Genomic DNA, 25,990 nt, shown 5'->3' with positions numbered 1-25,990 from the left:
TCGTTTCACCTATTGTTCCGGTATGTATTTAAGTATATACAAGCATTATATACTGACATATCCACTGCACATAACATGAATATAAGGTCAGGGAGAGGGGGAGAATTTTTTCGCGATGGTTTCGTAACGAATCGGCGTCGCCTTCCGGGGCTTTTTCCAAAAGCGTTTCCGTTAACATTACATTCCATCCGTGCGAAGAAAGAAAGAAATCGCCAGTTAATCGAACCGAAAAACAATAATCATATAATATTCGTTTATATATAATGTGCATATTACAAATAGTATAGATTTAAACCGGCGGCCATAATAATTTAGTGTAAACACTTAAAGTTAAAGTCGTTCTGTCTGCGTCGGAAATTGCACTGTACCCATACTTTTTCGGTTTACAGTCTAAAGATGTCCCAAGGGTAGAATCCGAATGAGTTTTTTTCAGGATTAATATGATATAATATTTTGATTTAATACACTATTGAGAAGGCATTGAGATTTTATTGAAGTTGTTTAATATATTTGATGTTTTTTAAACATTTATATATTATCCTTGCAGCTCTTATGAATATAATAAAATATATTGTATATTATATAAATGTACCTAATACCTATATATTTACCCAAATCATAAAGACACAGTAATTTGTTCATATGTATTTATAACAAATATTATATAGGTATATAATATACATAATTTTTCGAAACCGGTTCACGTGTTTTATAGTCGACTAATTAAAAAGTGTTTGAAATATTTATTGTAAATACAATTTACATCGACCTTAAGTGGCAATAATATCCGTTGTAATTAGTGAAGTATATATACTATACCTAGATACATTTCGTATCGTTATTTTTATTTCGTATAGTCATAATATATTATACGTAGAATAGTTGTGTGTATTTTTTATAAATGATAATTTAATTGATTTTAGCACCTTGTTATACACCCGTGATGGATTATATTTTAAGAATGAAATATGATTTATGAAAAAATACACTGCAATTCGCCCCGGGGGCGTAGGTACTTATAAGTATGTATGAATATAAAGTATTATAAACATGCAACCTCTACGCTGTTGTTACATTATAAAATATGCAATTCGTTATAGCGGCGTTCATACAAAGTTTCAGTCCTGATAATAGATTGTTTATTTTTTCTCGACATTTGATGTTTTGGTAGACATTCTGAATAGGTTCGCATCATCATATTTTATACATTTTAATGCGTATCTAAATTTTTAAAACAATAATTAATAATATTCTCTAAACACATGTGGCCCTCGTATAAATGCACTTAAAAAATTGCAGTTCAATAAATCTGACGTCAAGAGAAAACATACCAATAGTCACTGTATTATTATATGGACTTTTTGCTATTATCTTTTCTCTGTGAGTCACACAATAAAAAATATTAAACCACACATGATGGAATAAATAATAAGTAATGATTATTATATTATTATTACATACACTCGCGATGATATAACTATATATTTATGTGGAGTAATAAACAGGGGAGTCCTCTGGAATTTCGAAGGGGGGTAATAACCATTCGCTGTTATATGTATTTCGTATACATTCATTGGTTTATCTATATTGTTTCATATACTTTTAAAATGTTACGATGCACAGCTATAGGATTATATTTGTAATAGAATTGTAGGAATATTCAACATAATAGTCGTAGGTACCTATTTAGTGACTATAATATAAAAGTGGCATCAAATTTAGCGAATTATTTATTCAATGCATTATGTGTCTTTTACAATAACAATCATACTATGAGGTATAGGTACACTCATTTGGGTGTGGTGAAACTATCTAAATCGACCAGTCGCAAAGTCTTATACAGCATAATATATAGGAACATTATTATATATCAAACAGCTATACATCAATATTTCCGCGTCGGTTTCGTGCATGTATGGATATGTTTTTTTTCTTTGTTTGTTTGGTAATGTACAAACTATAATACAAAATAAATCATTTTGGAAGTTTTCGACTACAATTTATGCGATCTAAGATCCGCCCGGCTCTATTGTTATACGCCACTGCTGCAGTGCATATTTATGGTACATATATATATATATATATATATATTCTTAACACAAAAGTTCACTATTTATGAAGACATATCGTCCACATTAGTTTTATTATCACATGTGGTTAGTCTGATGATAAAATATTACCATCGAAATAGACTACTAATGCTGTCGCGTTATATACTTAATATATTATTATGTACAAAATACTATTATACATAATATGATACTGCTATATATACACAACCTATAAAACATCCAAAACGTATGTGTTTTGATGGCGCGTTTTGTTAAGTGATTAAAATATTGTTAAAAATCTTCTTTTAGTTAACACGTGAGCGGCTGCAGTACTTGTGTACCTGATATATACCTGTATAATGTATCGTGTTGTGCAGTTTGTCCGCCGCGGCCCACCCACTAGTATAATACATATACATATAGACGACTTATATATACCGGCTTTAGTTTTACCGACAGACTATCGTCTCGTGTAAATGGTTAAGGTATATAAAAATTTAAAAATTATTAAATCTGTTAAGCTCGTGTACTTGTGTAGACATACCATATAGTTGTACACGAGTTATAAAACTTATGAATGTTTTTTTACTTACATTTTTTTAGTAGGTAAACTATGCAGATCAAATTAAGCTTGCTGTAAATAAAAGTGTGAAATGTGGTAAAATAATATTAAAAAAATATATTTATAGGAACAAGTTAATTTTTATTTGAGATTGTTTTATCTACAGTGTCGTTTTTATTTAAAAAATTAAAATAGTAAATGCCTTAAATAGAGTAATACAATAATACGCAGGGCAAGTTATTATTACCTTGAATAATCATTAATTTTAAATCAGAAAAAATGCAAGTCGTTTGAAAGTTTTTACCTTGAATAATACGACTTTTTATGACTATCCATTCATTTATCTATATATTTTTACAACGGCTATTGCACATATGATATATGAAGTACCTATAGTACATAATTCTATGCTAAACTAATTCATGTTTAGGACAAAACATTTTCGGTGCTATTCAAAATCAAAAAGATAATTTTTTTATAAATTTTTTTTTTTAAATTACAAATCATAATACTATATTGAACATAATATATGCATATATTTGATTATGGAAACAAAACGTATTAATTAATTTGGAATAAATTACAATAATTATTGAAGACTGGATAAATATTTAATAACAAAAACATATTTTTATATTTTTATATTTTCATATAATAAGAATTTGAAATATATTAATGGGTAATTGCCTCACGTTTGTCACGTCAATTAATATCAATAATAATATTTTTCTGATTGTAAATATACATTTGTACAAATTATGAATAAATAAAAATAAATTTAATCATGAAAATATAAAATTGTATAACTATTAAGTACGTATAATAAATTAAATGTTTATAATTTTATAATATTGCATCAATTAAGTATCTACGTATAATATAATACCATATTATTCTTTATGTTCATCGTTTTTATAATTTGTATAGAAATCTTTTGGAATAATGTAAAATATCGTGTTATATCCTATATTTGATTTAATTTTGAAAGTTGCAAAAGTACTTATAAGCGTTTAAATATTTTCAGCCAGACAGGCTGAGTGGGGCTATATCGTTCTAATCTAATCCACTTAATTTATTTCTGAAAGTAAACTAATTGTACGACATAAAAATGTTGATTAATGGGTGTTATTAGCGCAGGACTCAATAAACCCAGGCGACACTACATAACTATGTAATAGGTAATCTAGGGATACGGTTTTGGACACTCGTTAGTTATTTCAGAGTGTACTTCCAGAATTTTTATTTTTAAACGATGCGGAGGAATAATATTTCTTTTACCGACCCCTTGTTAGGTATCTCTATATATTATGTTTCTTTTCTTTTACAATAACGATACTCCTTCTCATTATATACATATGATATGAACATATACTATATAAATAAATCGTCGGCGGAAAGGAATAATATATGTATATATATATATATATATATATATTGCCTTTGTTTGGACCGATAACAACTTCATCGCCTCAGTACTTACACGAATTATTTAAGACAGTTATATAAGGATAATATTATATAGAAGAATATAACTAGGTATTCATTTGGGGAAAGTCCTGAGGCTAATTGTTTTATAATTCATAATATACTCATAACCAAAGGGGTATTATTATCGGCCGATTTATTATTATTATTACTTTTTTATAACGAATATTTTCTTCTATAGCTGGCTGTCGATCTCGAATCACTGTGAAACATACGTGTACGTGCGAGACAATTTACATGATACTTACATTAGTGGTGCAGAGGGTTTTAATATTAATGTAGTTCATAGGTATGTTATTAATAAAAAACGAGAATTCTCTGCACGGATGCAGTCGTTATTTAAATGTATCGCCAAGAAAAGGTTTATACCAATAAAAAAAACATAATATATTATAATCATATTAGGTATATATACTGGCTTTTTGAATTAATATACTAAATAATAGCAAATTTTTACCTATTTTCGTAACTTTGTATTAATAACGATTGTATCAATGGTATATTTAAACACAAGAAAATTATTATAGGGATCAAGATTTATAAAACATATCTACAAAAAGTTAGGTAATTTTCTTCTTCTTAGTTCGTGTAATCATACAATATTAACGATTTTATGATGTAAAAATTTTTTCATATGACTATTACCGTTGTTTACTGATGAACTTATAAAAATAAAAATTTTTATTGGATTATTATTATCACCGAATTAGTGAAATTAAAACCCGAGAATTAAAAAAAATCGAGATTTTTAATTTATTGATTGATCAATTTAAATCCAATTTTACGCATAATTTATGTTCCGTTTGGCGTTTGATTATTATAATATAATATATAATATGACGTAGGTATATACCTACATATATTTAATTATTAATCTACCTCGTATTAAAAAATTGAAACTATCAACGTTTGAAAAATTAATTTGCATAAGTATATTAAACAATAATTTTTAGTAATTTTACAGTTAACCGCAGATTATGTATTTTAAATTTTTCCGTTCTCATTTATATGCTATAGATTGATTATACATACAGTTTATATTATATTATTTATATGATGTATGGCTTAGTAATTATTAATTATAGTTAATAATAGAATTAAAAATATAATAGATTATTTGAGTATTAAATATTTCTTTATTTTTTCTATAGATGGACCGGTATTTTTTCAACAAGACGAATTACGAACATATAATATAACCAGGTAATATTTCTTGTAAATCCTTTTTATTCATTTTAGACATTAAGTTCAAGAGTAGTGTGTATTTTTATTTGCGTTAGCTGTTGGTTCCTAGCCAATAGAGCGAAACTTTTAGAATAAATCTCAGTTTTAAATGATGTTGCTTAACAAGAAATTTTAGAAGTATAGCATAAGGTCTCTTTTTGATTTTTTTATGGGCGTGAAGTATTTTTAATGAATTCTCATCGGTTACATATGTTTGGTTTGGCTGGTGTGGAAATGTTAACAACATTAAAATAATGGTTTTTGAGGGAAAATTTATGTTACCATGATTGTTATTAATTTATTGTTGTATTATATATTACCATTATTAGTGACAGTGCATAATGTATATGCACTATATATACCGGCCTATATTAGTGAAGGGAGTGATGGGACTTTGATTTATTATTTTACTTCGTTAGTTAACTGATTAGAATAGTGTAAATCAAATCAAATATGAGATATTAGAAGCATTATTTTTAATAATTGTATGTAATTAAAATAGTGATTTTATATAAGTTAAAAACTAAACAAAATAATAAATATCTAACATTTTTTTCAAAAATAAATAATATCATTATCATCATTATTAATTTATTTATGCATGTGGTAAGTATTATTTCGTAAGTTTTTATGTAAATTAATTATTTTGTAATACAAGGTTATTAAGAAAAATAAGAATTTCAAATTGTCAACATGTATTAATGTATAATTGAAAATTAATTTACTTTAACGATTTCGGATATAATCAATACTAGTTATCTATTTAAAAAAAATATTGTCAAATTTTATACTATTAAAATTTTTAAGCATTAATGTTTGTTCCAAGTGTACTTGCTGCCTGCATACTGTTATCGAGAAGAAGACAATTCAATCATTTGATTAAAGTATCTAACACGAATATTAAAGTGCGTTCCAGTAAATAATAGATAATAGAGCAGAGCGTATAGTATCTGTACGTAGTTTTGTTTATAGAACGTTTGAGAAAAATCATTCAGAATTACAATAGGTACTTATATGTAAAGACCTGCAGAGACCAAAGAGTTTAAGTTTGGACCGGTGATGTACCTTTCTCATTAGTGGAAAATCCTACAATAACTAAATAACCCATCGGTTTAGGCAAGTAAAGAAAGAAGAAGATCTATTATAGTACAGTAGGCACTATAGCGTGATATTTTTTAACTCACACTAACCGTGGTCGTGGTGTAAGAATTACAATAGTCCACGACGCGTATACCGATGGTCCGCGGCGCTATCAGTGTTTTTGCTTTTTTGGCCATCATGGATAATTAGTTATGATATAAATTATTATTATTTATTTATCCTAGATTATTTATCCTAGATTATTTATCCTAACAGTTTTTAAAAAACAAAAATGAAAGGTTATTCAGAAGAAAATTGGCACTTAAGGGAATTCGCAGTTTGAAAAATTAAACTCTTTCGGAGATCCGCGTACTTCAAAAAGAAGAAGACCTAACAACTGCTGATATATAGACGACGACGATGATAATTATTATTCATATTGTTTACAGCTGCATCGGGTAACTACACAAGCACTCGTTGGTATTGTTATGAACGAGGAAATGTTTTATTTGAGTATTTTTGTTCGGAAAAGTTCTATGCCTGTACTTATAGTTATTACGTATAGTAGTCGTAGTACACTTTAAGATGAAGTAAACGAATCCTATACACATACCGCCATTATTATAATATTATTATTCAACGGAAAAACTATAATACGCAACAGTTTATATATATATATATATATATATATATTATATTGTATGGCACGGCGAAATTATTTTAGTATGCTTACAAAGTTGCGCACTATTTGCATGGTCAGTTCGTGTTGCCAGACGTGTAATTATTCAGCTTGATAGGTTGGAGTACTTACATAGTAGACGAGTCTCGACAGCGTGTCTGTATAATATGTCTTACATGTCGGCGAATTGACCGAATGGGTGTTATTTTATTATTCATTTTTTTTTCATTTATGATAGATCTGTATGCGCTGCAGAACTTCAAGAACTCGGTTAATTTATTTATTCTGTTAGAGTACAAAGAAAACAACAGTGTTCTAAATATTATATGTATATATATATATATATATATATGCAAGGTCAAATAATTATAACACGTAACATATATGTACCTATATAATACACAGGGCGTGATTCACCAAACATTCTTCCCGCCATTTTATGTCGTTTAATATTAAATTTATTCGAATTATGGTTTTTGTAATTTTTAAATATGCTTTAAGACTATATGTTCAAATTATTAAGATTTTTCGTACTAATTTTAAGGTGGGTCTTGTGGCGATATATAAACTTCTGTTTTTCGAATGAGAACCCTCCCCCTTTTTTACTGTAAATTATTCATTGGATAATTGTTTTAAAATATTTTAATTTACCTAATTCAAAATTTGAAAGGGTAGTTTTTCAGTTATTAAAATTTTTATTCCAAGAATAATAATCCTTAACGAACTATCATCTGTTTAAATGTGTAATTATATGTTATTGAAATGGCTCATTGCTGGGGAACAAAAGAGTCAAAAGACTGAAGTCTGAATAAATTCGGTACACAATCAGTTTCACTGTATAAAGACAAATTTCGTTGGTGCGTCTTGTTTATAGGTTTAACTCTATCCAATACGGTCTTCATCTAAATATGGTAGCGTATCGTCTATGATAATATAATTCGCATTATATGTAGTTAATCGTGCAGTTCAGAGTAATAAGTAGATATTTAATAAAAATTAGACCGTGTATCAATATGCCAATATTATTCTGTCATTAACTCTAACTTTTAAAAACTTCTAAAAATGTATCTGAGAATAATTAAAGTATTTTAGAATACATTTTTTTGTGATCAAATATTTACTCAAAACATTATTTTTAAAACTTTCTTTTACAACACTGTTGTTGTAGTTGATTGTGCGTCTGATTTTGCGATTGTTTTATTCTTAAATCTGTAAAAAAAAAAAAAAAAAATCATATAGCCCTTAAAATATGAATTTATTTTATTTTTTTATTATTATATTCCGCAGACGGAATTCGTAATAATAATGTTTATTTATCATTTTATAAATGTTTTACGATGTTTTCTGTGCAACTTTTCGGCGTCGCGCGTGGACTCGTAGTATATGCGAAATGCCGAATGTATCAATGTACATACAGTTATTATTTTCAATTTAAATAAATTATCGTTTTTGTTGTGATATAGTATACAGCTTTATAATAGTGCACTATATAAAATGCTTAGTTTTTCCAAAAATATGATATATGCGAACACATATTAATATATAGTATTGCATTTTTGAAAAATATATACATAAATTACGTGATTATTTAACCGATTCAATAATATCATTCAAGAAAACACTGCGTTGGCAAAAAACTCGATCATTGCAAAACTTCTGTATTATTATATCGAAAGAAATAGATGGGGTTATAATATTAAAATATTTCAATTTATAAATTCTATGATACGTATATCATACATTTGAACTGGTGTTACAAATTAAAAGACTTTTCAAACTCTTGAATTTTTTGTGGTGGTATAAAAATATTTGATTTGGTTGTCAAATGAGAACCTTCTTTTTTAAGTACTTTAAAATATTTAGTAGATATTTTTATCCGAAAATGTTGATGTACCTAACTGACAATTTTAACGAATAGTTTTCATTATCTCAGTTATTAAAATGTTTATACTAAGGATAATAATCTATATTCTTAAGAATGGTTTTTTAAAAATATAATATAAATATAATTTAAAAATATAATGGTAGCTATTATAGGTGCATTAGATCTATTATTTAGTATAGGTACTTAGGCTATTTTTATAGATTATAAATATGCATGGATTATTATAAATTATTAAAGTTTTCAAATTATTGTAGTCCCCATATCTTCTTACCACACTAAACTTTTTATATTTATTAGTACACAAAACTAAATAAATTAAAAACTATCCTTTTAAATTTAATTTTAATATGTTAATATTTTAAGAAAAATTATCCATTGAATAATTCACAGTGCAAAAAAGGAATTCCCATTTAAATAATAAAAGTTTGTACCTCAAAAGAACACTTCTTAATAGAGGTACAAAAAAAATTTGTTCTTTAAATATAGCTATGTTTAAAAATTTCTGAAAATCAGATCTTGAATTACTGCATTATTGAAGAAAAAGGCAGTGATGAGCATCATGTTTGGTGAATCATGTACATGTCTGGTATTTGTAATTTTCAAAATCTCAGCTGAACTGTAGCGAGTGTTATGTAATTGAAATCACAGTTTAACCCGGTTTTATTTACCTCTTTTGTGATCAAACAACAACAATGTTCCCATCTCAGGTTTGTATTGTTGGTGTTTGCTCGGCGAGTTCCATTAGCGCCAGTATGAGAATTTATTTTCGACTATATACAATTTCTCTAAGTCTATTGTTGAAAATGAGCGTCAGGTATTTTATTTTCTCGGAACCTGCAGCACGTGCACTTATTGCAGCAGTAGAATATTACATTATGGTACCTGTTCACTCCTCCGTATGCGATTGCATTTTATATTATTATAATAAAGGTGGCCGATGACGTCCGGGACGTATAATATGGAGCACGGGCTCCGGTGCACACATGTTGCATATTACATTATATTAGGTATGTGTCTGATGATAATTATTTTTCATACATTATAATAAAGTACAAAAATATAATATTGTACCTACTATATATAGGCGCACAATAATGATAATAATGTCTAATACGTTGTGTGCAGGTTATAACCAATTTTAAACTAATCGAAGGTTAAAACGGTCGGTTAACAAATCATGTAATTGGACGGAAACGGAATTAACTGTGAACTTCACGTCACACTAGTGCGGGCCTCATGTAATATAATCCAACATCGTATGAATACATATTATATATAGAATGTAAATTACCCTCAGGCGCTTTAATACTACACACATGGCGCCTCAATCATTTTTTTATTGACGGTTTAATCATTACTATATATATATATATATATATATATATATTCACAAATTACGTAGGTACACAGGTAGGTTATACCTACCTGGTCAATATTATCATTACGAATACGTATCACGTTTGTCATAACACACTTTATTAACAATAACGCTGTTTAATATTTAATAGCAACTCGAAAAAACATGTCGACTATAATAAGCTTGAAAAAAATGTATTTTTTTCTGCTATTTGAAATGGCCTTTTTTTTTTTAATAGGTACGTTGATTGAATTGCGTTATCGTATTGCCAATTTGATGTTATTTGGTAGATATATTTTAATATTATCACTGCAGTCGATAGAGGAATTATATATAGGTACCTACCTATCTTAAAGTAATATAAATATTATACACCCACTAAAAGAAAAACACTAATCAAAGATTCGTTCGCAATGATCTGTTTTCTATATTATAATAATTTCCTCGAAGATCATAAACTATATCGAACAAAATGTAAAAACTGACATGCAAAACACTCAACTGTTGCATCTAGCCATAGTATAGATAGTTATACCAATAAACACAAGTTTTAATCGCATTTCGATCAGATAACGTTAAGGAATCAGCCCAAAGGCAAAAAACGCGTAAATTACACGTATCCGATTAATATTATAAAAATATATATATATATATATATATATATAGTATAGTCCGAGCTAGGAAGGTATCTTGTACCTATTACTCGAAATTGGAAGTTCGACCTCTCCGCGATCGGGAGTACGATTTCTTATAATAATTGTTCCCAACTGCAATAATGTTAATATATTATCAAACGGCGCTGTGAATGGGCGCGCGTGTTACAGTTTAATAGTAATGTTCAATAAAAAATTTAAATATCGGTCAATAGACATAACAAATATACGTATCGACAAGGTTTTAATCGAAGATGCGAGTGAAATGTAGGCGGATAAAAGAATATTTTGCCCACATTGTGCTATAATATCCACAACAGATATACTTAATTGGCTCCGTATCAAGCGCATCGTACAAATTACTGGTATTATATTCATAGCATGATATGTAGTAGTATATACGTAAACACTAATTTATTTCAATTATATCTAAATCGCCGACCATTTTAAAGATAATTGCAGGTTATATCAGTACCGGTTTCGGTAGCAAAATATTACCGTGGTTAAAATATCAGACTGAATAGATTTACACACTAATATTATAATATACACTAAACAGCGTATAAGCATATTATATACGCATATTAAGGCAATATGTAATTTATACATTTTGAATCTTTATAATATGAGCGGTTGGCATACGAAATAGCTTATCTACTTTTGGTGTCCTTTATCATGGAGATATTATGGTTGTCACCAATAATCTTACGTAATTATAATTGATCGATCGTATATTAAACTTCAAATTAGGAACCGTTTCGAGCACTATAATACTATATCCATCTGCTGTATATCTGGATTGCAAATCTTAGGTAACAAAGTGAAACCTCTACAAATCGGACACTCTCGGTCACTGAAATTGTGTCAGATATTTGGAGGTATCTATCATTCAGAGGTGTCAGTGCATAGAAAGTTTGTAGTTTATTCCCAAAAAGACGTTCGTTATTTGGAAGTTATCGCAATTTAGTGGTTCCATCGGAAGTAGTTTCGCTGTATAATGTATTTGTACTAAAATAACGTTTATAACTTTTTATTATAGTCCTATGACTAAATTAAAAACTAATAAAAGAATTACAAATATACTCTAAACTAAAATATATATAATATTGCTATATCGCCTATATTATGTTGTTATATCGAATCATTTAATTGTAAATCAATATAAAACACACAGGCTCTGTGTGGTTTCAAAGACTCGTGTTTATTAAAATCTCCAAAGTCAATCCTTAAGATGATTGCACGTCTTATAATTAGCATTATCTCAGGTAAAATGGAGTTTTCAGCGCTTCTCACGCGTGCTTTATGTATCGTTAACGATAAAGATTCAGAAAGTTTTCTATTCAAATAAAATATTTTACTGATTTTTTAAGATACTACACTCGAGACTATATTCAGGTAAACTTCTAAATCTGACATTTAACTCGTTGTTATATGATGTGTACAACCTGTACGGCTATACATAACTAATAGCACCATCACATTGTAAACATATTATACCTTTTAGAAATCTATAAATATTATAAAATAGGTAAACCGCTATTAAATATTAATATGAAATTATACATAGTATAACTGTTAAACAGAATGGCCTGCATTTTTTAAATACATTATAGACATGGCTTAGCTGCCGTCAGTGAAAGGTCACTACGCGGCACGCTACAGGTTACGGATGACCGCGAAGTTACCCCTTTTAATATTATCATGTGACCCTCGGCAGATTATCGTTCTCCACCACGTCCAAGGCGGTTGTTGGTATAGGATAAATAATAATAGGTATATTGTAAAACACTGTGATGTCCACGTGGAATGTGATGGTGAAAACATTTCACACCTAAAACTAGTCTTCTTTAATTATTATATTATCTAATAAAACGAAGAAAGAAATTACACGCACACACACTCACTTAAAAATACGTATAGGGTTACAAAAAAATATAAAAAATGTGACCCTTCGAGCGCCGCCGCAGCGATGGACGGTCGGATAACGTCGGCCCAGTTATTATAACTATGTAGGACGAATACCATAAAACGAGATCGAAAACAACAGTGCATGTGTATGTTATTAATAGGTAGGCTAATGCGAGGGGAATAGGAAATGCAGGTTGTGTCTCAATATGCATTTGAAAAGTTGAAACAAAAAAAAATAAAAAAAACCGGGTCCTGTCAGTAAACAAAACCGTGCCGACTTTGTATGATCGATTGTAGAGATCTCTTGTACTGATGCAAAACATATTTATAATAAAACCGTGACCGAATCGGAGAAATATAATTTTTACGTGTGTTTTATGACTAGCGTTAATGTATAATATTAATAACTATTACTATTGAATAGGATCGTTCCTTTTTATATTATTATAGGTCCATCTACATTCTTCATAATATATAATGCTGTTTTTAATATACATACCTAATATAGATCTTCCTCGATCGAGGGTTGATTCGATAGTTCATAATATTAGTTCGTAGTTGTTCTCTATATTAATCATTCCATGTTGTTAGCTACTCTAAAGTTTGGTATCTATTACCTTATTTGTATACTTTTAAATGTATACAATTATTAACTGTTAAAAACAAAAATCACTTTAACAATCTTATATACATAACTATCATACCAGTTTTTATCAAACGCATATAATGCCTATTTTAATTTCAAATTATATACGTATTAAAATCGTATTTTTGACAATTGAAAACTTTTGATAGTAAAAAAAAATATGAAAAAAATTAAAATTATCATGATTTAATACTGCAGCAGTAAATAATATTTGTGAAATATATATACATTATAATAAATCGCAAATGTGTTTCATAAATCTTTTAAGCATCTTGTTATGCAATAAAAATGTTGTATTTAACAGATAAATGTAAGATTAATTGTCTGAAATATATTATTTATTTATGTTATTAAATATTAACTTTTAAATATATGTATAAAAATATAAATAAATATCTTATAACTCAAGCATTTTTATAGTACAGAGTTATCAACTGTAAATTGTGACAAAAAAAAAAAAAAAAAAAAAATGAATGAAGAATAACAAAATATTTAATTGTATATTAATGTATCTATAATATAAGTATGCAAAACATACTATACATCATGATAAAATGTAATAAGTATAATGTAAATAACCTATATTTGTTCGGTTTACTTAAAATGTATTTATTTTTTTTATTCAACTATATATATTATTTTTAACGGCCATGCATCGTCCGAACATAGGTATAACATCATAAGAATGTTCTATGAACAATTGACTTTGTACATTAAAGTAAATCAAAAGATTTTTGAACATATAATTGCATCGTTTTGTCCATCGCTAATTCTGTACTAATAATTAAAAATATTGTTTAATGTTTATAATCGATTAAAATTCGTCTTGGGATGCCATCTTTTCTTGCAAACTCGTATCAAAATCATTTTCTGGTGTGTTGAACAAAAAGGTAAATAATTGTTGATCTGCCCCGTGTCAAGGTCTGGTCATATAATTTATGAGTTTTGAAAAAGTACAATCGACGAAACAATACGGTTTTTGAACCGAAAGTCGTAAAATTGTAGGTAAAATTATATAGATGTTAAAACACTTTGTAAATCAAACTCGATGGGTTTTATTATTACGTATTATGTCGGCAATAAAACAAAATATATATATATATATACCTATAAGTGCATCATTCTTCTTTCATTTTTTAACGACAAGAAAACGGCCAATTTGGATTTATTACACGGCTATCGTAATATACATTTAAATATCTATATAATATTGAAAATACTTATTTAGTGTTCAGTTGCCCAACCTGCATAGTAACGTATAGATTACTTGGGTGGTATATATATATATGTATGTGTATCTGGATACTAAACGTGTTAAGTGCCAAAAAATAGTATTAAATAGATTTTAGACGACAATCTTAATGTTCACTTTTAATGCTTTCCTAGAAAGTGTTAGCAAAATATCCCTCTTGGAAGAAAATATTATGAACAATCATAAAAAAATAATGTTTTTATACTGACATAATAGGTATGGATAGGTAACTAAAAATACCTACATACAATAATATATTATATTATGCGCTTATTCGTATAGTTCCATAGAAGCATGGACATATATTATATAGGTACAGGTAGATAAAGGCATGAAGAAAATCACATAAAAACAATTTTTACTCCATTTATCCTAAACTTCGTTAAATCATTTTTAGTGGGTAACTTTATTGTAACTATAATATTATTCAATTAATCTGTTTTTTTAAAATTGTGATACTTTTACGAGTGTTTTCGATAAAATCAACAGCGATGGAAGCTCATCTTAGTTGTAATTTTATAAGTATTACGATTGATTTACCAATGGTGTCACCTATCGATATCGAAGGACGTCTGGACATATAGGCGGTCTGAAAAGCTTTAATTTTAAATTGTTTTAACAGATATATAGGTATACAATTAAATCAGAAATATAATATTGTCTGTTATACGTGAATAGATTGCAATATAAAATATAACACTTATATAAAAAGTTATTTAAAAAAAAAATGAACTTGGCATTTGGTGTATTTAAATATGTCTAAATTTATATTACTTCAATAAGGTGAAAATAGAATTGTATATGAAAAATATTTATCTTCCCCTTTGTGACTTTGTCAACCGGATTCGCTACTTATATATATATCCGCACTATCACAATATTGACATTTTTAATTTAACTATATGAAAGATATCATAGTCAGTATTATAAATATTTATTTTTAACGCATAATGTTATTAAGCAACTGCATTAGTTATGTGTTGACATCTCAACGATGTATAAATAACATGCAACGACACAATATACTTTATACTAGAGAATAATAATACTATCCCGTACAATAATTCTATCATTTTTATAAAACCAAGTCTAGTGTCGATTAAACCATTTCCGATAGTCGGCACGTTATATATTTTGTTTAATGTTTAATTTCGGTTAACACCTAATCCACCGCGACAACTATATTTAATTATGACACTTTTTTATACATACTTGAAACGCTCGATTCAAAACCTAATGCAGTGTTTTTTTTAATCGTCGACGATGCCTGATAAGTATATTTTTATTCGATGGTAAAATAAAACTTATGATTCCTGTTAACACTTTGATAGATAAAGACAATGGGGAACTATTAAATGTAATATAGTTAAAAACATGACATGAAACAGTTACTGAGTACTTACCACAATAACAATAATTAAGATAATAATAATACGATTTTTATTTAAAAATATTGAAAAAATGGTCAGGAATCTCTAGTGATTAAGGTAATTTGTTTTTAAACGAACTAAAGACAACATTTCATGACAATCTGCAATGGAACCAAATAAATATAATAACAATTTATGTATGAATGTGTTGAGAAAAGCATTTACGACGCTCGGTGTAAATACTGAAAATGTACGGGGATTCAAAACATCGTTACATTATAACCACGCGAAGGTCTATAATATGGAAACGTTCAAACAAAAACTTATTTTCAACAGATTCTAATGTATCTATATACGAGTATACAATGTCAAAGTAATAACGTCCTCTCCGCAGGTTCTGCGAGCGGTGCCGTCCGCGTTAGCAATCGACCACATTGTACAGTCGCGAAGAGTATCACATTTATGGACGCAAATAAATGGGGGAGGCTAAGCCCCCCAAAAAACTAACGTCGTACATACTCCACATTATAAGTTGTCAACATAGTGTCTGATAGAAACCTGAGCTTCGGCCCTCTCTCCCAAATCTCAACACTATTTGTGCCTACACTCACGATACATTATTGTTATTATGATTTTGTTTTACGATATTTTTATACACAATTGTTACGTATCTGCGTCCAGACAAGGGTTATTTTATTTTTATTTTGCGGCCACTGTCATTTTTTTAAATAAACAAATAAAATGCGTACGACTTTAAACTGCGAGAGGATGAGTGGATGAGACGGCATCGGTGTGTGTGTGTGTGTGTCTTGGAAATCTTTTTTTGCCCCGCGCGCGTTCTATCCGGTGACACGCGAGTAACTGCACTTACTGCATCATCGGGCACACACACTGCACGCGACGTTATTAATCGTCCAATCTACGTGATTTATGACGACGAGTGGGAACCGCGATACATCGAAACCGGATAAAACGGAAAACAGAATGCAGAAGCACTATCCCATAAAAGTAAAACGCATTTGAAATACTGCACGTATGATTCTAATATTTTATATAATTATATTATGTACACTGTACTAATAGCATCATTACGATGGCTATGATAATTATTTTGACGATGAACACCAATCATTTTCGGAGTGAGCTGTGTCGCTTAGAATAATATCACGTCGTAATATAATAACATTTGGTACTTACAAGGTGTTTACAAATCATACCTATCCAAATAATATATGTCAGGTTTCTTCGTATCGATATGCAATTCTTAAAAGATAAATCAAACAGATATGAAACTATACAACTAATATTCGTAATATAAGTTACAACTAATAAATCGTAATATTTTTCGTAACGTTTTGAGATGCCCCGATAATGTAGCTTATAAAATATATAATAACACCACAAAAATATACATCAAGATTCTAAAAACATGGATCACTATTTGGTATACGCTAAACGATTCGCATCATTCTAAAGATAGGCCGGCCATCAAAATAATTGGTGTTGCACTTAGGTATAAAAAATAGATACATGATGTGACGAACAGAATATGAAAGGACTTTAAAGTTAACCAAAGTCAGTAGAAGTGGAAAGTCGTCAATATAGCCATCGATTTAGTTGCAGGTTGAGAAGATTACCTACCGTGATATAAAAACAAGAGTGTGGCTTGGTGAGGCGCAGTCGTACGCTCGATCTACGCAAACGCTCTGGGCGTACGTACCGGTCGCCGTTGCTAGTTCCCGGATGGGTGATCACCAGGAATTTTTAGCAACATATCCTTGGCACACATAATACACAAACACGTGTTACAACCCTACCCACTTAAAAACCTATACAAACAAATACACAAAAATAATACCTACCGTACCACCCCACACCCAATGGCCTGCGTAGCCTCGGGTTCCCCTTATAAAAAAAAAAAAGTTTAAAAATAATTTAAATATCCTTATTAAACACAATGAAAGAGTCGATTTTTAGTAAATTGTTTTTTTTTTTGACGTTAATTAACAATAACAACAATCGCCACGGCATGAATAAATTAGATTTACTGGTTTATTGTCGGCGTTTGTGTATAATATTATACTGTATGTTTCAAGTTCAATAATAATAATACCATCAGCCTCATGACGTATACGACATTATATAAGTAGGTATACGGCGAATGTTTTATGTACGCATTAAATTTGTGTATACACGCACCATAAATGTGTGTATAAATATTATTGTAATATATATGTATATTATTTGTCTGTGTGGTCCCGTCTGTATTGCAGTTTATAAATGTATACGTATATAGATATAGATATATAGGCGTATATATAATATAATATATATTAAAGTTGAGATGTCAAGCTGCACGCGTGATATTAACACCTACTTAATAATAATCGTGTATGTGCCAACCGACAAAGAATGCATGTATACGTGATTATTATTTTTAATAACTATTATTACTATATATATATATATATATATATATTATACAGATATTAATCGTTAGTTTTTATTTATTTTATTTTTTATAACGCCGCGCTGCAACATATTATACGATACCTACCTATATATTCAATACCTAATATTACAATGTTTAATATTCACTAAACATTGTGTTTTTTTTTTTTAAAGCGACGGTTATATGTTTGTTCTTGAGCCACTTTTGAAAATCCACTTTTAAATACACCTGTATTCTATTTCCTTCAACGTTTTCGATTCAACGGCATTATATTGCAGATTTAATTATTGCCAACACTGCACAACTTATTCAATTTTGTTTATTGTAATTTGTAATTATTTGAAAACAATGTTTTCAGGGTAGTTGATATTTTTACCGTTTGAAGTAACGAACATTCTTGTTGCATTTATTTTTATGAAAGTTTTTCCTGTAAATTGTAAAACAAATGCTTTTTATTGAAAAATTTGATGTACCTATCTATAATTCAATATTCAAACGAGTAGTTTCATATTGTTATTAAACTTCGTGTAGCTAAGGATAATAATCCTTAATAATAGTCTCGCATCGAAATATACAAAATAAATGTAATATATTTAGTAGAGTATACTTATTAATTATTATATATAGGTACTTGGACGATTTTCACAGGTTATAAAATGCTAATATATTAACCTTATAATTACGGTAATTTTAAAAATATCATCATAGCCACCATAATATATCTTCAAACCTATATTTTAAAAATTTAATAACTCAGAAATTACTCGTTTGTATTTCAATTTATGTATATTGTATATCTACTTCAACATGATGTTAAAAAAAAATCTTCATTGTAACAATTTAGAGCTAAAAAATGTGGTTCTCGATTATAAAAAAATAAACAGTAGTTTGTATCGCCAGAGGACACTCGTCCTCTAATGTGAATAAGCATTTGAAAATATGGTCTTTTTAAGTATACCTACTGGAAAATCAGAATCTAAATGAATCGTAAAAAAGGGGAGGTGGTGAGCATGCCCCGGTGAATCGTCGTGTATTATAGTATTATGCTATATTAGTATAACGCCAGCTTGATATTAATATTATCATGGTACGTTAATCGTCTGACGTGTATACTTAAATTGTTTTGTAGGATCTATACTGACGAGGACAGACTACGATCGTCATCGTTAGCTCATTTATAATATACATAATATATTATTATTATGTGTTCATCATTATTGTACACTCGCGACGGTGCGCCACACACACACATCATCAAACAAAACGCGGCGCCGGGTGGGCATTAACGGCATTATTGTTACTAAACTCCATCGTTCGATAAACCTACATACCGGCTGCATAATAATAATAATAATATTATTATGCAGATAGGTACCCTACATCAGTCAGTCATCTGCAGCAGACCGGCTGCACCAACACACTGCTCCGCGGCGACGACGATGATCGATGGTCATAGATCGGTTTCGCAATAACGTGCGCCTCGCGTGTTATTGTTGTTACAGTGAAAATGCAATAATAATAATAATAATATTGCACAGATTATGCCTGTTGCATCCGTATAGTACCTACATAATATGATGGGGTAGGTATATATTATAATAATAAATTGCACTTTCGCGGTACAACTGCATCAATCGTTTGGCGCCAGTTATAAATAAGTAGCTCGTTGTTGTTTATTAGTAGGTATATGATGATTAATCGACAAACATATATTACAAGACTATTTTTTTTATATTGTAATAATTGTGCTATTTGGACACACACGCCCTTGTTTTGATCTCACGGCCCATAATAGTAGGTACGAATATTAGATTATTTCATATTTCATGTTTTATTACAATGATATTGTTATAAGTACCTATCTATCTACTATTTATGTGGCGGCGTCATTAGGATAATATTATAATATGTAAATTATTAATATTACATTACGCGGTGATCCACGTGCGTATAATACACACATAATATATACAGTATTATACTATTATCTATATATATATATATATATATTATATAGATATAGAAGTGTCATTTGTGTGTGTGGGTGGGTGGTTGTGGGTGGATGTGCGTGTTTCGCCGTTTATAATCGTGGTCGTATCGGTGTAGGTATATACATAATAATACCATAATATTATTGTACAGGAACTAATCGCCCTGAGATATTGGTCGTCGGCAGCAAAGCGTGAATTGCGATCTGTGTTTTTGCACCTGAGCATTATATTTTAAACGCATAATATTATCATTACGAATGTATTTGTTTTTTCGCGAGATGTGTATCGGAAATGTAAAATATTATAATAAAATGTAAAATGTATTTAATTTTTTTTTTTTATTCCTTTAAAATAATATATTTACAATCTTTATAAACATTACCTATGATATAAAAGTCTGCAGGTGGCAAATTTGACAATTGCATTTATATATAATTGAGAACAAGAAGGTTCCCATCGGTGTCCTGCTGCTACACCTGACAAGTTCAAGTTATCATCATACTTTTAGTAGTCCCTGCAAGCATATAGCTTTTTAATCTTGTATTATATTTATACTTTATCCTAACATATACCTTGAACTACTGTACTAGGCCTTGGTCAAATTTAACGTAAAATCCTCTTTTTTATATAGATATATTGTCTGTACCACTGACACTTGGTACACCCAGTAGCACCGATCCCTATACTCAAGTATGGCAGAAGCCATAGTATTGAATTATCTGCGTACACCGATAGGTATAGGTGGGTATAGGAATATACTATTAAAATTATTGACATTCATCTAAGTGATTTTTTTTTTTGTAGTTGGCTCCACTGCTGGGACATCGTATAAGAGATGAATATAATATATACGGTTATGGCCGCACGTGACAATAAGTATTTGTTCCAACATGTGGTCATCTATGGCAGTTATAAAAGCGAGAGCAGGTACCTATATGTGTAGTAGCGTTTTGACGGTCCAAAACTCTTGTAGAAACGTAAATTCAAACCGTCTGCAGACAGACGAGTTATTCCTGCAACACATCATCAGATCAGTTTTGAAATTGGTTTTTGACAGTAAAAACGATCAGCAGATTCGGATGGGGTCTTGGAGTCTGACACCCAGTAGCGGCCTGACCAGGTCGGTGAGACGGCGAACACCGACTGGTCCCCCTTAAAATTCACTGAGCAAATATGTTCAAGGTCCCACGACTTCCTATTTTGTGCCTAAACAGAAGAGACATTTCTTATTTAGCCGACCAAGTAATCTGGCGACACTCGCTGTATAACTACTCTATATATAGTTTTTACAGTCCTAAACCCGTTCCATCAGTCCGCGTGATCCTTGCACCTATAATGGCGCGTGTGCAGTAATTCAATCATTGCCAACAATTCCGTGTTGTTACAAACTTAATATTGTTTTTTAAATAACATAAAATAAGTTGCAGGAATATTACATATTAATAGGCATTACTGGTGTGCCAATCAAAGTAAGGATAGCAAGGCGTAGACATTTTTAACATTATTCACTAGTGCTTATACACATTTCAGTTTATTAGGACATAACTCAAGCGCGAGTGACAAGGGTGAATAGATTTTATTATATTATGCACCCTCCGGTACTCCTGATCGACTGACAATCTTGATCGTATCAAAACGTACCGGTGGCTGGTTATCGATATTTTGTATAGGTACCTATCTGTTCTTGGAAAAAAAACTGAAGAATAAAACCTGCAGAGACCCATTCACGCGGGTTGATATTTTTCAACTTTTTATATTTTCGTACGTAGGTACATAATAATTGTTTATGACGAGTAGCCACGATAACCGCTGTCACGCGCATGAGATTGTCGACTGATATCCCCCGCTTGTCCAGTTTAAATGGATAGTATTATAATCGTTTGACATCGAGTTATACGTCTTATATACCTACTTGAACCATCAAAATCGCGTGGTGTCTGAAAAATGACATATTTTGTAGAGGAATCGTTTTTAGTAGAAACATAATAGGATATTGATAATAATATATTATCCCAACGATGTATACAACGTAAAAACGTTCAGATATGTATATATATATATATATATATATATATATATGTATTGTATATTGGTATACTGAATAGTAAAAGGTAGAAAATATTGTATTATACATTTTTGTAAAAGAATTTTAAACGACATTGTTTTTACGTACAAACATTTGAAACTATTATAATACAGTTTTAAGGTAGGTGCCTATAGTACTTGCCTTATACTAGCATATTATAATATATGAATATGGGTTTTATTATTTTAAAATCATAACTTAGGAGTGTTTTGTATTATATATGTTATGTCTAAAATGGTGTGGGGTAACCGTCAAACAGGCAGCTCGGCTTATTTATTTTATTGGTTCTTTATTTATATGTAAAAGTATATTGATGCAAATGGATATTACCATCACGTCTGCATAATAAACTTTTTATTAAACAACTTTTATAAATAATAATAAAAAAATGCCATTGTTTTTGTAGCCATCATAATATTATTCTCAACCATGATCGTTGATTCCATGATATTATTTATTTTAATTTAATATAATATACATATATATAATACCTAAATAAACTATTTACTCATTTATTACCAATTTCTAATATGTATTAGTAGATTATAATATGTACCAATTAAACTGGTTTTTATCAGTTGTATATTATGCTACGTCTTACGTAATTATAAATTAATAATATTGATGCCTATATAGGCTGCTGTTCATACGCAAACATAGGCCATATTATACCATAGGCCATTATTTAAGGACAATTAAATGCAAATATCGTATATAGTATTATTATTTGATAATCATGATTCATGACGAGTCTATAGCTCATTATTATTATTATTATTAGTTCATTCTACATTTATACAATATTATGTAATATTATAATTGTCTTATAAAACTATAGAAACTAATTCACACTATAAGAAAATAATGAAAAAATAACAATTTAGAAAAACATAATTAGATTTATAATAAATATTTATAAATATTATAAATATTATAAATAATTATAATATTATAAATAAATATATTATAAATTATAAATATATTATATATATATATATATATATTAATTGATCTTATTAACATCGGCAGCGAAGGCCATTAGTTACAATATTGTTTATTATATATATTATAAATATAATAAAATATAAATATAAATATATATATATATATATATATATATATTAATTGATCTTATTAACATCGGCAGCGAAGGCCATTAGTTACAATATTGTTTATTATATATATTATAAATATAATAAAATATAAATATAAATATATATATATATATATATATATATATTATAAATATTTATAAATAAATGTATAACACCTTATTATAATATGAACTTTAATAATAAATATAGCACTCGTATACTTCTGTTTAAATGTTTTTAATGTATCAGTTTTAATGATTAAAAAAAGGAAATTATCGTGTTTATTATTTTTAATTCAAAATGTCGGAACGGTTTACTATATGAATTTGGTTTTATGTTGTTTTTTTCTTTATGGAAGCATATCAAGGGATACTTAAAAACTCGTAAATTGGGCCCAAATTACTGTGTATATATAGTACAGTATGTCAATGCACGATCAGATTAGGACTTCCTCAATGAGACCCCTGCAGGTGAAAATGTGAGAAAACGCCTAGTCTGGGGGATGAAAAAACCGGTCGAAAACAGCGTGTGTGTTCAATAAAAATTGTGTCGAACACAACCTTAATCTTTTTTAGCTAAGATATTTAATTTAAGATAGGTAGGACCACACACGTTAAAGCGACGAATTAACATGATAATAACACCATTTACGATAAAAAAAAAATACTAGTTGGTCGTTTTTTCATATTATTTATTCAGCATTGTTCTTGGGCGTTAAGGTAATTTATATCCGAGGAATTCACGTTTTGTTATTTTTGTTTCTCCCCCAGGAGTAATTTGTACAATAATTTATAAGGCATTGAAGTCTCCGACCGGAACGAGCACGTGTATAATAAAATTAAGCGGTAACATTGCGCGTGTATGAGTGTGTAAACGGTTGAGTACAATATAATATTCGAAATATAATGTCAATAAATTGTCAACTGCAGTTTAGTGAAAATCGTAATTCCTCGGTTACACATTATTAGTACTAACACTGTCGGCTATACCTATACGCTTCATTGATATACCAATATTATATGTAATTATATAATGTGCCGGTTTAGAAGAATTTAACAACACATCATATAATATTAATGGTTGGATTTTGACTAAAGCCTTAAGCCGGAAGTTGTTTTTAAATTTTCGAGATTGGTTGTTTACATATAAAACATTACCTATAGGTATAGTTATATTATATTTCAAATACATCATTTACCTATATGTCATACGACTTACAACGTATAATATTATTATCGTGGTACACATTATGAATAATCTGCCCTTTCCAACAAGGGCACGCATAACAATACATATTTAAACGTATGGTGCAGAATATGACTTCCTCTTAAGTATAATAATTATAATATACAATACGGGTAGCCATTATACATATATTATAGATATTAATTATTATTATTTATTACTAACTATAGTTTTCTCGTCGTCCTGCAGATGGTTTTTAAATGTTAATAATATATATAGCGGTAGCAATACTTATTTTACTGCAGTTTAAATTATAATAGGTGTAAGCTGCAAATATCTTAGTATATCGACGATTCCTTGACAGCTTAACAACTCCAGTGTTATGGCATTTTAGACTTACTGTATACAATATAATATGCTAATAATAGGCGACAAGACTTAAATGATTTTACTTTAACATAATATGAAAATATTATCTTGAGATGATAAGACTTTATATTCTGTTTTTAACGGTAATTTTAAAATAATAATACATTTTTATGAGTATGTATAATTGTTTTGTTGACTTATGAGTAATGACTATATTGGTTGATAACGACTTCACTAATACTTTCTGAAAATATTAATGTTTTTTTTTCCTCAAGCTAAATGGTATTCAAAGTTGATATTTGGGTCTAACGTTATAGTTAGTATATTGTTTTAATAATTATTTTTATGTTTTCGTATTTATTTAATGTTCTGCCTTCAGGTGTGTAAAATAGATACTAAAATTTTGAAACTTTCGACTATTTTTCAAATCATCCAATTTGTTCAATACGAAAATAAGTTTTTAAAGAAGATAGACATTTTAAATACCTATTTAATTTATAGTTATTACGATTTTATACTGACATTTTACTGTGTGATGTGGCCAAATTTTTCATATTCTGACTATGAATAATAGTTTTTAAAAATCATTCAATATTTTTTATCATATTCATAAATTAATATTTGAAATACCTACGCACTGGCACTATCCTCCTGATCGATT

The 25,990-nt window shown here is 28.9% G+C and overlaps 1 protein-coding gene across 3 annotated transcripts in view; it reads left to right on the top strand.

Moving 5' to 3' along the window:
* The window catches only part of LOC107167763 (uncharacterized), an 89,679-nt gene that overhangs the window by 9,703 nt on the left and 53,986 nt on the right, over positions 1 to 25,990 (top strand). The window contains exons 2-4 of one of the 3 annotated variants that reach the window (XM_089229295.1): positions 5,250 to 5,301; positions 21,227 to 21,336; positions 21,400 to 21,522. The exons of 1 other annotated variant lie outside the window; for it this stretch is intronic. The gene's annotated coding sequence lies outside the window, so the exon portion shown is untranslated. The remainder of the gene's footprint in view (positions 1 to 5,249; positions 5,302 to 21,226; positions 21,337 to 21,399; positions 21,523 to 25,990) is intronic. One more of the 3 variants, XM_089229294.1, reaches the window with a different exon arrangement.

Source organism: Diuraphis noxia, unplaced genomic scaffold (assembly GCF_037042655.1).
Source record: "Diuraphis noxia isolate RWA-SAM2 unplaced genomic scaffold, SU_Dnox_SAM2 contig0005, whole genome shotgun sequence".
Lineage (NCBI taxonomy): Eukaryota > Metazoa > Arthropoda > Insecta > Hemiptera > Aphididae > Diuraphis > Diuraphis noxia.
Note: the sequence above shows the minus strand (reverse complement) of the source record. Positions and strands in the feature narration are given on the sequence as shown.